Here is a 15,266-nt window from a genome sequence, read left to right on the forward strand (position 1 = left end):
CCAAGGTGGGTGCCAGGTGGGTGGTGGGCCCCAGCACACAGGTGGTGCCCAGGGAGGTGTCCTCCATGAGTGGGGAGGAGTTAGGGAATAACTGGAATAAGGGAGTAACGTACCCCAGAGAGCACACATCAGCCACCAACTTCTGACTGGGTCAGATATTTTAAGCCTTCTGTTGTGAAAGCCTTATATGGAGGGCTTCTCTGACTGTCTATAGGAAGATGCAGTCTCATTTTAAAAAAATCGTGCTATTCTCTACGACAGGAATTCTTAAATATTTAAAAGACTCCTCCATTGGTTGTTCATCAGATTGATTACGATGCATATTTCAGCAGTTTTCTTCCTAAAAATGCTCATCAGAGGATCAAGAAATGAGGTGTTCTGTGTGCTCTGCATTGATTCACACTATTTCATTTTAATTCCAAAATACCGAATTCAGAAAACTGCCAGGAAAACAAAGCAGGGGGTGTTTGTTGTTTTGTTGCACGTTGCATGTGCTCTATGGCAACCAGGACCAAGGCCACTAAAGAAATGGATGATGCTGCTTTCCTCAGCCTATCACTCACCAGCTATCACACAGAGGAATAAAAACCAGTAGTGCTACAAAGTCCCTTGGAGAACCTGCTTATGTTTATTTTCTGTGAGCCCAAAACAGCCATCGAGTTTCACATGCCGCTTGTTCTATTTGAGTCCTCCTGTTTAAATTACATTTCAGCATATGTCATCACCAGTAGATCAAGCCATGCCTATCTCTGGATGCCTAGCCTCAAAGGAGACCAGAAAATTGTACAGACCTTTGCTTTTAAATGATCAGTTTGCCTTTGCCTCTATCTTTGCAAGAGAACTTCAGAACTGGGTGATGTGGTGTGGCTTGTACATTTGAGAATTGGTCTGACGTCTCTTATCAACATATTAATTTGAAATTCATGCCACCTTTGAGGCAAGAGTTATGCTCTGTTATTTTCCAATTCTAAACTACCTTCACAAAAAAAAAAAAAAAAGTGGTGCCAATAGTCAGGTGAATTTATTTGTGGTAACTTGGTGATTGAAAGGAAGTGTATTTTTGACACAGCACATTCTCAGATGTAGAGTCATCAAGACCAAACATTATCCCACATTCCAGAAATTTGCTTTAGGATACTGAGATCTATTTAGCTGGAATGCAACTCATTACAAAAGTCAATGTGGTTTCTTCCCTAGGGCTTTCTTATCCTTCTTCCCACCCAAAATAAACCTTTATGCCTTCTAGGGATCCCTTCCTCCTTCACCTTTAACAATATATATTAATGCTTATAAGAGTGCTAATTTCGTTTTTGTTTTAACTGAAAATCAAGGAAGAAAACCAGGCTAATTTAATTCTGCTAACCTTATATGCAGACAATGGTACCATTCTTGTGACATCAGCATTGCTAAGGTGGACCAAGAGTGGTTCTGAGGTTATGCTACAAAATGTTTAAGCTGATTCTGGTTCAAATAAACCACTGCAATTCTATCAATGAGGAAAGCTATCTTGTGAATAGATACTTTTAAATAGATTTTTTTTAACTCAGTTCATTGCCTAAAACAGTTTAAATAAATGCCTCTGCTTTTAGTGGACACCAGCACTTGGTGAGTAAAGATGTTTTGAGAATAAATATTTTCCTCTATGAAAGCTGTGAAAGGTGATCATGGGTGTTAATACATACTTCTGAAGAGGAAAAAAGAAGCAATAATAATAACAAGCAAATAAAAACGTTTGGAAAGAGCTAATTCTCAGATGAAGGAGAGTAATTGGAATAGAAAAGCGAAAGATGAGCATCCTACACAGGTTGTTTGCTTGCCTCTCCAGTGCATTTTAAGGACAGACAAAGGGTATTCTACAGAACAAATACTTCAGAAATGAAAGAGGCCTCAAAAATAGCCCGAGGAAGATAAAATTAGCTTTTTAGTAGCATATGTCAGTTTTATGCCCCACATTTAAGCAGTTCAAATGAACTTGCACTCAGATGTTATTAGATATTGGTGCCATGGCATTTATACTTCCAAGTATGCAAAGGACACGTGCACACAAGCAGAAGCACCAGGTCTAGAGGGCACCATTATATTCCTATTTATTTCCCAAGTTACAGCAGGCTACAAACACATGCTATTGATTGCTATTTGTCTCACACCACAAACATACAGCTAGAATTTTTATCGTTCTTCTGTTATTTTTCTTGTTAAATATTCTCTGCCACAAAGAATGCTGCTTGTCACATTATTCCTACCTTGCACTCCCTTCCTTGAAACCCTTTCCACCCAAATCTGTATTTGTTACAAAGGTTAGAGACCAAAGATGTCACTCAGAACTTGAGAAATGGAAACTCAAAATGGAAAGACCAGCTGCAATTAAGAACTTAGTAGCCTCAGAAGCCCATCTTCCAGCAAGACACTGCTTTCTCCATCTTCCAGTGCATGAGAAACCTGGTGGGCATCAACAGGACACAGACCCCAGTTAACACTCTGTGTTTGCAACACCAACTGCAGCTCTGGGCTGATGAACCGTTATTGATGTTACAGATCAATGAGATTAAGAATGTGCTTAACTTTAATCGCATAAATAAGTTCCATTTTTAAATCTAGGCAGAACTGAGATCTTTCTGGAAAATTAACTCTTTGTTTGCTTTGGCATAGTCAGTGATTCCCACACACACTATGAAGCTGTGTATATCAAGAGCTAAGAGCTATACCAATCCAGTATAGAAACTAGAGTAACTTATATTCATATCAGGCAAAGTTTGTCATATTAAGGAACAGCCTGAGATTATCAGCATCACTCCTGGATATATAGTGATGGGACAAGTCTACCAAGAGTCACTAGGGGAATGAAATCTGGTCAAAGAGCCTGTATGAATTAATATTTGTGAAATTAAACTGTGAGAATTCCACCATTGGATTCTGTTTTCCTTTCCACTGACGTTCCCTTATATTTTCTGTAGGAAGTCTTGAATTGAACATTTAATAGTTCTCTCTTCCCTTTGCTAAAAATATTAGTTATTGTATACCCACAATTTAAAATTAGGTAGAAATATTCTTGTGCAGAAGATCCGATCACTTTATGACCATTAAAAAAATATCAAAGTTAAGCATATTTGACACACTAGGAGAATTTAATCTAAATTTCTAATTATTCAAATACAGACTAAATGCTGCTTCACTACTTAGTATATCTAAAGTGATAAATGATATCTAAATGATAAATGCATTTTAAGAAGTTCATGAAGTTTTGAAGGTTCTTTCACAGTGATACAAGAAACCTCACAAGTTTAAAGAATGTCACCACGATTAAATAAACATTTCATGTTATGCTTTAATTTTAACTCAGCTGAGTTGACAAGACACAAAAAGACAGAGCCATAAAGAAGTGTCAGTGAGTAAAATTAGTCAAGCAGCAGCAAAGACAACTGAAGGAAGTACAAAAGTTGCAAATACTTCTGTTTTACTGTAATTGCTTCGAAATCATCTGCTTCAGGACATAAATATCTAAGTTTATTTTCAATGCTAGACACCACAATTCTAAAAGGGAAAATAATATTTTGTTAAATAGACAAATTTCAATAAAAGCCTGCCAGTATTTTGGTCCCACTGAAGTAAACTTTAACATACTTTTTTGCAGAACTAAGTCCTACTCATCTTCTGATCCATTTGTGTATTACTCATGGAAAATGGATTGCGCTGTCACTTCAGGAGCTATGTTCTACCTGTGGGTTAAAAGAAAAGAAATAAGCTGTGATTCATAAGAGCAGCTGCTGCACTAATACAAACACCTTGATCACTTGCTATCTGCAGCACATAGCTTCAGATCTTCAAAGGGAAAGACCAGAGAGCAAACCACACCCTGGTAATATTTCCCCACCCTAAAATACAGTAGGTCTTCAGCACATCCTCCTGAAACAACAGAGCTTGAGGTTTTCAGCTTTCTGGCCACAAAATTACCTTCTTTATTAGGAATCGAATAATAAAGTGTTGACTTTGCATTGCTGATGTTACCAGGAAGCTCTTACAAAACCCAAGTAGCAAAGAACAAAAAAAAAGCTAGCCTTTAGTAGTGCATGAACTGTTTGGGAGTAACATCTTAGTCTGGAGTCAATCACGGGCTCTAATGGCTCACATTTGCACCAATTCATGGTTGAGAAACAGGAGACTTCACTGAGCACATTGCACAAGAAGATGATCTCCAGCCTGCTAGCTGGAGTTCATGAAATAGGAATACGAAAATTCACATTAAATGCAGTGGAAATACAATAGCAAAATATGTTGTAAATAAGTACATCAACTAAACTTGGGTATGCACATCTTGGGCAACCGTGCCAACATGCCCTGGACACAACATATCCAGAGATGATCCATCACTCTACAGAATGTGTTTCATGTCCCATGAAGGACAACAGGCAGCAGATAAATCTGGGCTAGTCCATATGGTGTGGAAAAAAACTCCTTCTTGGACTAGATATTGTCCAGGACATGTCAGAAATCTTAACGGGGGCCAATGTAAAGATAATTTCAAATTTAGAGAAATTCTTGAAATCTTAAACATTAATTATATGCAGAAGTCTTTATTTTTTTATTTTTTTTATTTTTATTATAGGGTCTGCAACAAAAAGAAAAAAAGCGCAAAACAAAAGAAAACAAAATAGAGGAATACACTTAAAGCTGAGTTGGCTTGCATTTCCCAGTGGTCTTGACAGTCTGACAAAGCAGCAGTAATGCCACTGTCCAACGTTAAATACGATCCACAAAGACCAAAGCACACAGCCTAGAGGCAGAGCTCAGGACAATGTTTGCATTCCCTTTGAGCCGAAACATTCCACATGCAGGCTTCAGCCTCCCAATAAAACACACCAGAAAGCATAGCATGGCTGCATTAGGCTCTGATTTTCTTTCAGTCAGAACCTCTCCCTTCTTTCAGCTTGTATTTCAACCCAAATTTCCAAGCAGTTTTCCACTCCCCTCAGTGAGTACCAGTCTCCAAAACACTCTTCGTTTTCTATTTTTCCTCTTTGCCTTCATTTCATTCTTTTTCCTGACTTCTCTGTTCCAAAACATTGTTCATCTCAGTGCTGGTGTGTCACAGCTTTCCCTATGAAACGGTCAAACAGCTGTCTTTAAAAAGTGCCAATCATGCATAATCTTTAAAAGAGTGTTTGCTGAGGAGACGGAGAGGACTTGTTTGGAAGGAAGGAGAAGCACTGCCTGCACCCGCAGGTAGACTGGACTGGCTCCTCAGGAGCAGTAAGGATGGGCACCAAGAGAAGGCATCAGAGGACCTCACCAGGACTTCTCACAGTCCATGACCACATCCAGGGCTGGTCATAGTACCCATAAGCAGGTCAAGGAAGCTCCAAGAAAGGCCCCAGACCAATAACCAAATACACCCCAATAACCAAATAACCCCAATAACCAAAACAGGATGAAAAAGGGGCAGTCAGTAAGCCCAAATTCCTTCTGAGCCTTCATGGGGCAAGATGACCAACAACACACATGAGCTTAACATGTCAGGGGAAGCACTACTCCCCAGAACTGCATGCACACATGGTGCTTGTGAATATAAATAAATCCATGCACATAAGAGAGAAAACTACAGTAAGAAAACATTCTGCTAGAGAGATTATGTGAACAGAGGAAGGATGCCAAAACTGGTTGCTGTTTAATTTCAGCATACATAGCACTGCCTCAGGTACAAACAAAAGTCTCAAGAATCCCATTTAAAGCTCTAATCAAGCTCCTCATTCATTTTCTAATTTGTAGAGCCCAATGCTGCAACATCCAAGGACCAAGAATCAGAGAGAAAGGATTCAGGCCAAGGCTGTGGTCAATCTGCAATGCTCCCTTGGCACAAGATAGGTGGCTGGGCTAGAATTTCATCCAACCTGCAGTACCAAAATCACAAGAGGTATCTCAGCAGTGAGACAGCCCCACAACAGATGAGGAAGTAGGGTTGGGCTGACCTTTGGTTTCACAAAAAAGCCATTTTAATTCTTTACTTGTCTTTTTGTCTGTAACTTTTTTTTTTAACCTTTGATTCTGTCTCTAGTATTCAAACAGTTCATTATAACTTTTTCACACGATGCTAGGTCAGTGTCCAGCCTGGCATAGGGTGGACCACAGCCTGGATTTCACCTTAGCTATTATCCTAAGGAGTAAAGCCATTTTGGTATATGTACTTCACAACCAGTTGAAAACACAGTAGCAGAGATGTCAACATCAAAATGCCTACTGAGCCACTGTGCTGGTGAAAGAGCTACTAAAGAAACAGGGCAGGTTTCTTTACAACCAGCATGGCACTGTCAACTTGAGGTATTCCTGCAATGCAGGCTGCTGCTTCAGACACAGCATATGATTCACCACCTCCCAACAAGATTTAGACACACAGCTCTTCTTTTTTTCCTGACTGTTTTCTAGCAAGCTGCTTTTGAAAAGTACTAAAATTGAACAAAATCTAACACACTATCAAAGTGGCCATCCTTATAGAACTCTTACGCCTCACAAAAATAAACATTTAGTCTGTTGAAGAGAGATCCTCCAATATGTTTCAAACAATTCCTTCATTTGTTGCTTGAAGAAAGACTTATTTTAATTGATATTGAAAAAATAAACAAGATTATTATATTTTATTTTCTATGTTGAAATGGATTCAGACGTAGAATCAAGAGGAAATCTCACCACTTCTTTGTTCTCATGAAAGAGCTCAGACTGAAAATACCCATTGCTCTCTTATTGTCAAATCTACAGCAATTAAGAACGTGGTCTTTGAGATAAATAGAGTGGTGATTAAGGATGTGGTCTTAAGAGATAAATAAAGCAGTGATTCTTCACCTCACTGTTCAGATGCTGGTTTCAGTAAAGCAATGCTGACTTTTTGCAGAGGAATGATTTTGCTGGCTTTGGGCTTTAGGATATCCAGCCATCCAGAGAAATCTTTTGACATCAGGATAAGATCTACTATAGGTAGCACATAATCCTTTAAGACTAAAGGATTAAGCCTGTTGACCAGGAAGAGAAATTAGTTTTAACACCTGGAAAATTCAAAGGACTTCCAACCTTCTCTTTTCAGGGTTATTCTCATTTGAAAATCCAAACAAGAACTACAAGAACTTCAATATAGATTTTGTTCCTCCATTTGACAGAAAAAAAAAATGTTTATGCTCATATGAAACAGAAAACAGAGGTCTTGAACCATCATAAAAATGGGCTAGAAATCATTTAAACTAAAGCTGAAGAGAAGAAAGAAGACACCATTTATCTAGGAGGGAAAATAATCCTCCTGCGGTATGACTCTTGCTTTTCATGTCATGAAGGTGCACTCAGCACTGTGCTCAGGGTTCACATCTTTGACATTCTGGGTAGAGGCTGGTCACAAGTGGTGTCCCCCACGGGTCAGTCTTGGGACCAGTGCTCTTCAACATCTTCATCAGTGACATAGATGACGGAATCCAGTACACCTCAGCAAGTTCGAAGATGATACCAAACTGAGCAGTGCAGTCAATACACTGTAGGGAAGGGAAGCCATCCAGAGGGACCTGGACAAGCAAGATAAAGTAGGTTCCCACAGGCCCAATTAAGGTTCAGCAAAGCCAAGTGCAAAGTGATGTACTTGGGCTGGAGTAATCCCAGGTATTTAAACAGACTGGAGGAAGAACTCCTGCAGAGCAGCCCTGCAGAGAAGGACTTGGGGGTCCTGGTGGATGAGAAGCTGCACATGAGTCAGCAGTGCACACTTGCTGAGCAGGTCAACTATATCCTGGGCTGCATTAAAAAAGAGGCAGTCAGCAGGGACAGGGAAGTGATTGTCCCCCTCTACTTAGCTCTTGTGTGGCCCCATCTGGAGTACTGCATTCAGGCCTGCGGCCCGCAGCACAAGAAAGATGCAGAGGTCTTTGAACATATACAGAGGAGGGCCACTAAAACGATCAGAGGGCTGGAGCACCTCTCCTATGAGGAAAGGGTGAGGGAACTGGGCTTGTTTAGCTTGGGGAAGAGAAGGCTCTGGGGAGACCCTGTTGCAGCCTTCCAGTATTTGAAGGGAACATATAAACAGGAGGGGGAATGACTGTATACATGGGTTGATAGTGATAGGATAAGTGGGAATGGTTTTAAACAAAGACAGAGTAGGTTTAGGTTAGATATTAAGAGGAAATTTTTCACTCACAGGGTGGCGACACACTGGAACAGGTTGCCCATAGAGGCTGTGGATGCCCCGATTAGACAAGGCTGGATGTGCTCTGGGCAGCCTGGTCTAGTGGTTGGCAACTGCCCACGGCAGGGGGGTTGAAACTAGATGACCTTTGAGGTCCTTTTCAACCCAGGACATTCAATGGTTCTATGATACAAAACATCCTGGCTCCATCCTCAATGCTCTGGGTGGTCGTCACATGAGCAAACTGAGCCACAGCACCGCACTAGTTCTCTAACACAGTGGTTACTGTTATTGATTTAACTGGTTTGTTTATATGTTTAATTGGCTATGCTAATAGCATTTAATTCACATTTCACTCGTACGTGGCTGATAGCACAACACTTGCATGGCTGCAGCAACATCTCACCACTGCTATCTGTCATCAAGGACCAGGCCAGCATTACAATGCTAGCTGACAATCCTAAATGCTTTGTTTAATTGGGTATAATTTAAGCTACACTGTATAATTCCACAGCAATGGCCGATAAATCTTTTATTAAATAGACAAAACCATGAAAAACCTTTAGTCAAATAGCAAAGACTTCAGTCATCTTTTAATGCCAGTATTTAGCATTTCTAAACATTCAAATGTAAGATTAATGAGATCTGAGAAAAGAAAATTGCTGGTGAAGTTGGAAAATCCCCTTTAAAGTTTATGCCAAGCAGCATATTGTCAGCAGATCAAGCAACATGATTACCCAAGGTACTCGTGCTTAGAAATGCTCTCTCTATCACACAGAAGACCACTCCATCTCCAGAAAAATCCTGTTGGTCTGTCACAAACAAGCACTCGCCCACCAGGCATTTCCACAGAACCATGGTCAGCAAGGGACAAGCACGCTGCAAGTGCCCTTGGGCCAACCATCTTCCCAGCCCAGCTAAAGCCCAATCAACAATTCCAACAGAAAATACCGTGACATTAACCAGGACCTCTCCTTAGGGCCTGCTCCAGCCCAGGCGATGAGCTCAGCCCACAGCAGCTCATGGGGCCGGGCTTTGCTGTGTTCCAGATCTGCCCCAAGGCCTCACCATTGCTACCCCCTACCCACTCCATGCAGCACTGGGCAGACTAAATTAATTTGGCATCTGTGCTATTTAATGACATCAGATGACTCGCTTAACTACACAGACAGCTTGCATTGGGCAATCTTAGTCTCTTTCCAATACAAGTTTTGTGTGGGTGAATGTTGCTTCCCAACACCCTGGATTTGAGGGAGAGCTGCTTTCACAGAACACGCTCCTCGTGATGACCAGGATGAGAACTATTTTACAAATGGGAAGTGTTCAGCCCCCTACCTGAAACCCAGCTGGCATCCCAGCACAACACTGAAGCTCTGCCAGGCACAGATGAGATGTGGCCACCTCTGAACCTAGCAACAGCTTCACCACATCCACCTTGCACCAGCAGAGTTAACTTTCACAGCAAATGCAATAGAGAAAGCATGCAATGTTTACCAGACAAGGTTTTCCACGGTGATCAGAGGTGTCTCCGCACACTTAGAGGCCATGCTGAGGAATGTCACATTCAGAGCAGAAGGGTGGACAGGATTTTTCAAAGTGGTGATAAAGTGGGGGAGAGAGGAGTAAAAATGCTTACTGCAGTGTCTCACATTCTGAGATACAAAGGGTAAAAAAAAAAAAAAACTAATAAGAACCAAGATCATGGGGAATCTTATAAAAGAGAGACTTTCCCAGCTGTCCCTGAAAGAAGGAAAAGCAGAGGAGGATTTGCTAATACAAACATAACACACACATACATGCACATACATACCCTCATCTCTAGATCCTGGAGAGAACGCAAGCTGCTGCATGGTGTAGAGATTCAAAATGCAGAAAATCAATTGTAAATCACGAGTTCTGGATTCTTTGAGATGAAGTGTAATCTGATTTACAATGTTACAAAAAGAAATTAAAGTTAATTCCAACATGATTGTGGGTATACCACAATTTAATATGACCATGCTGTGGCCTTTAAATCTCCGTACTGCAATATGCCAACAGTCATTACTTCTTTAAGTTTCATATTTTATTTTAAACTATAAATTGGAAATATCACATAGTTTGTTATTTACATCTCAGAATCAGGATCTTTGCTTAGAAACACAGCTCTCTGTGCTGTAATAAGATTATTGTGCAACTACCACACAGTTAAGATAGTTAAAGGCACTCCACTTCACCTCATCATTTTTTCTGCTTAAATATTATGCCACATTCTGATTAATACCAGACCAATAAAATCATCTTAGCAATCTGGTTAGAGTCTTTTGTCTACCCAGATGGCCTGCAATGTTAATGTGTGACAATTTCAACAATGAACTAGGACTGTTTTATGGAACCAACATTTGTTCCACTGCTTTTTCTTCTTAAGCTCAGAATTTTGACACAGATGGTACAAATTACTCAAAAAACAGAAATGTTCATTTAGAAGGCTTAAATATGTGGTTTTACTCAGGCCATCCGAATCTTTTACATTTACAATTCAGTAAATTTACTAACAACCCTGCTGTAATTAAGGTCTATAAAAATCTTCCCTCCTTTCCTGCCTGCTTTTCCCCTTACATATCTACAGCATTTCATTATGCCTCCAATTTATTAATATTTATTCCAGTTCTGAAATGTTTTTAATTTTGGAGGATTTACACTGTTCAATCTTGCATCCAATTCTTCATACCTTTCTAATTATGGGGAAGGAAAAAAAACCATTTAATCTGTAACCACATATCAATCCCCCTAGAACCTACTCATTTCTAGATCTTAAAGGAGGAGAAAAAGAGAAGAATGTTGATGGCTTCTGGCCAAACTGCACAGCATTGTCAGTTGAGAGGAATTTATAATCCTGACTTCCCATTCAGATAGTCAGGAAAGAGTAAGATATCCCTGAGAAGTTTTGATGGGGATAAGAAAACAACAGGCTTTCTATTTAAAGGAAGAAAAAAAAAAAAAAAAAAGAGAGAGAGAGAGCAAGAAGAAATCCCAGGCCAGAGACAGATCCATGAATTGTTTAACGGAGTCTATAAAGACAAGAGGTTATTGTGTAAAACTCCCGGAGGACAGAAGAGTTAACACCAAGCTACTACTCCAGAGCTTTTGGTGATGCACCAGAGAAGAGGGAGCTGGTACAGGCTGCACTGTCTTGCGTCTGGGCAGGTTCATCTCCATGATCTTCTTCCAGGCACATGTCAGCCCCGCTGGTTTCCTCCAGCCCACATCTGCAGTAGCCCCCCTTTGGGGTTTGTGGGGGAAGCCACCCAGGGCCCATGGATCACTCCGGTAGGACCCACCTTTGTGGTGCCCAGCCTGGTTTCCCTTTCACATTCTCTCTGTATTTGTTTGGTTTTATTATTTAAGCAAACAATTTAAACATTAAAATTGAATTTAAAAAAAAAGAAGAAAAAAAAAGCAAACAATATAAAACGCCCCGTCTGTCCTTGTGCAATCCTTGCAGAAAATACAGTATGTGTGATTCTCCAATTCATTATGATATTCTATTAGATCTGCCAACAGAAAGTGCATTTTGAGTTTCTAAATGTTGTTTCCATTAGAATCAATCACTCCACGCAATTAAGGCAATAGTCTCTTACCATTTCTGCTGTTACGAGCTAAACCATTCTAAATATATTGACAGCTGTCTCCTATAAGATGACACAAATTAGGTTGAAGGGGCATAAGCCTAAATGTCACCAGTGGGAGGACATCAGTTATTCTTTCAGAAATCTACCTAATTTTCATACCCCATAAGGCATTCAGTAGACTGTCTTTGCATTGGCAGCATGCAGTGATCAATGTTTTGCATATTACAATCAATAACATGCTTAAATGTTTAAGTTTTGCATTCTTTTGCGATAAATATTGATATATTATGAACTATGTAAAACTGTTCATTGGACTTTTTGTTTGCAGTATGTACTGTATCATTCAGCAAATAAGTGAGCTAAATATTGTTTGTTACAAAACAGATGTCACATGAAATTATGCCATATGTGCTATTAAACATTTTTCTTTTTTTCTTTCTTTCTTTTTTTTTTTTTTTAACAGTGAAAACCAAGATTTAGTTTCAGAAGTGAAAGTATTTGGCTTTTCAAGGTTTTGAAGCATGAAAGCAACAAATATTTTTAAACCCACTGTGCACCCCATAATCCAGTTTTGTAAGCGGGCACTGAGTGCTTTAAATGTAAAAAACTTAGAGGAATACACTAAACGTGTGATTGCAGTATTACTTCTCCACTCATTCCACTGATTTATCAAAGTGGCAAATGATAAATTTCTACTTAATTACGGTTAAATTTCAGGACTATTAGCATCTTCAAATACAGATACTTTAACTTAAAAATTAGTATATACTTTTCACTTACCTAAAAAAGAAAAAATTCAGCTGGTGGCTTTAAAAAAATTCCCTGTAGATATTCTGTACTGGAATTTGCACAAATATCATGCAAGCCAAGGATGGTTAGTGCAGACCTACCTTGGAGCAAAACAAAATCAGCAATTGTGCGTGAGGGAAAGGAATTCATACCAAGGTTCAACTCGACTCAATTTCATAAAACCATATACGTATAAGCAGAGCCATCTATATCTCTACACTTTGAAAGCGTGAACTACAGCAGAACGAGCAGAATGCAGGAAACATGTTGGAGAGAGCAGTGCAGTAAAACAAAATCTGGCTGCCACAAGAAGAGTGACATTTGCATCAGAGGCAAAGACACTGACACCCACAAATGGAAATACAGCACGTTGGGAAGGCGAGGGGAAGAGGAGCAGATGCAGCAGCACAAGGAAAAAACTCAAAGGAAAGATCTTCAGTCTCCATATGTAGTTTTCTTTCTCTTAGCCATCAAAAGCAGGAAGACAGGGTAAACAAGAGGGAGATAAAGAAAGGAAGGTGAAGAAAATATTTTCTTCCCCCCAAAGGCAAAAAATAAAAAAAATTCTAGACACGCTATCTTTGTAAGTCTTCTCTGTAATACAAATAACTAATTGCTTGCCAACAAGCATTAAAACTGGGAGGAAAAGTCCTTGATCTCCCAGCTTGATGGAGATTCCTGAGGCTTCTAGTCTGTATTGAAAGGAAAAAAAAGCTTTGAATAAACTTTAACACTTGCATGGATGGAGTTTCCCATCTGATACTATGCGATTCCAATCTGAAGGCAGACAACAGTGCCTTAGATCCCAAAGCACTGCTGCAGTTCCAAGGGAAGCTGCCTTTCCTGAGTCATACCACCTTCCACATCAAAGCCAATTTGCTCTCTGATTTCTCACATTTTCTGAGGAGCAGAGTCACCTTGCTTGCACCCTGTTTAACAGGTTCACTTGGATGGAGTATTTGTAGAAAAACAGTCACCAGAGAAGATGTCTGACACACCTCAAACACACGGTGGTCAGATAAATACAGGTTTATTGGCTTACCAAACCAGGCATTTTTCCCATGGAGAGGAGCGTTCCCAGCACAGCAACGCAACACAATGCCAGCACCTCCACGAGCTGCTCCACCAGCACTACCCTCATTCACAGCAGGATGATGAGATCTGAGCCATGGGTGCGTGCCTAGAGCACTCCACGTGTCCCTGCCGCTCACTGCCAGCATGTCCCCAGGATCCATGGCAGTGATGCTGGACATCACCCTGCAGCCTCCATTTTTTTCCAGATTTCCTTTTCTAACACACCATGGTGGGTTTTCACCAATACCTTGATTCATGAGTCAAAGTAGCAGCAGATTGAGCATTTCCCTGGATTAAAGCACTACCACAAAGTCAACACTGAACAATCAGGGACAGCTATTCCGTCATAACTTGTGGCAAATCTTGAGTTCCTACATGATGTTTAGGAAAGCAAACATGCACATCTTCACAAAAATATCAAATAGCTTTTTCTCTCTAAAATACATTATCTTTAATCCTTATTTCTAGCCTAGACCTAGATTATTTCTAAGCAATGCAGCTATGTGCCAGTATTTGGGGTGATGGATTCTTTACAAATGCCAAAGATCTGAGAATAGAAAAGTTTACAGGCAACCCTACAACCTCCGATTAGATGCAAACGTGATTGTAAAAGCTTTCTCTTCTCCTTGCCTCCATGTTGCACCCTCCGCAGCAAAATGCTCAGCATGCAATAAAAACAGCTAGATCTTTCAAAATCTGAGAAGAGAGGTTCAGGAGCGCTTTTTCTTTAAATGTTATATGCTTATAAAAGCAGCATAATGAGGTCAACCGAAGCCAGATTCAAGCTGATAAACTGCGCTTAGGAGAAAGCAGAGGTTAAGATGTGGGGATGGGGGGGGGGGGGGTCCTGGCAGAGGAAAACAAAGGGAATGTTGCAAAAGTCAGATCTCAAAATGTTAATCAGATTCAGAAACATAAAACATGACAATTTAATAGTGTTTGGTTAAAACTGGAAAATTTTAAAGTTCTAAGTATCTTACATTGAATCCTAATACTTTTTTAATTATTAGATATAAAATGCTTACAATTTTCAGTGAAAATTAGACTTGGTAATTTATATTTCTTGTTTATACAGTACAATTTGCTGATGAAAAAATGTGCTAAACTTATTGATTCATGACCATAATTGTTTAATTATTTATCATTGCAGAATTATATTAGCATTTATAATAATGCAGATGTGCACAAAGGCTAAGAAGTCATATACAGCTTTTGTTTTGTGTTTGCTATGCTGAAATTAGGTTGATCCAGGTTGTGCGTGCATACTGCCTATTGTAAGTGTTGCAACTGCGCGTCTCTCGGTGTCACTGGAGTTATAGCACGTCCAGCCAATAGCCACGATAATGAAAGTGCTCCAACAGCTAATAAAGTACATAAATCCACAGCTAATGGCATCGCAAGAGAGGTATCTGCCTGGCTTGATCCTTCTGTTGCCATCATGTGTGTTACACTCAGTGCAACACACGCACAGCTGTTTGCTCCATCCCACCCACAGCAAAGGAACAGCTCGTGTATGGCCACCGAGAGCTGCGCACCACAAAAATCGCAAGCAGTTGCACTGAGGCCGACGTCTGCTGCACGAGGCCACTGAAATAAGAACTTAGGACTCCTGATACAAGAGAAACACATCCCTTTAATTT

This window comes from Cyrtonyx montezumae, unplaced genomic scaffold (assembly GCF_038088225.1).
Source record: "Cyrtonyx montezumae isolate F1298 unplaced genomic scaffold, pur_monq_1.0 scaffold_17, whole genome shotgun sequence".
In the NCBI taxonomy this organism is placed as follows: domain Eukaryota; kingdom Metazoa; phylum Chordata; class Aves; order Galliformes; family Odontophoridae; genus Cyrtonyx; species Cyrtonyx montezumae.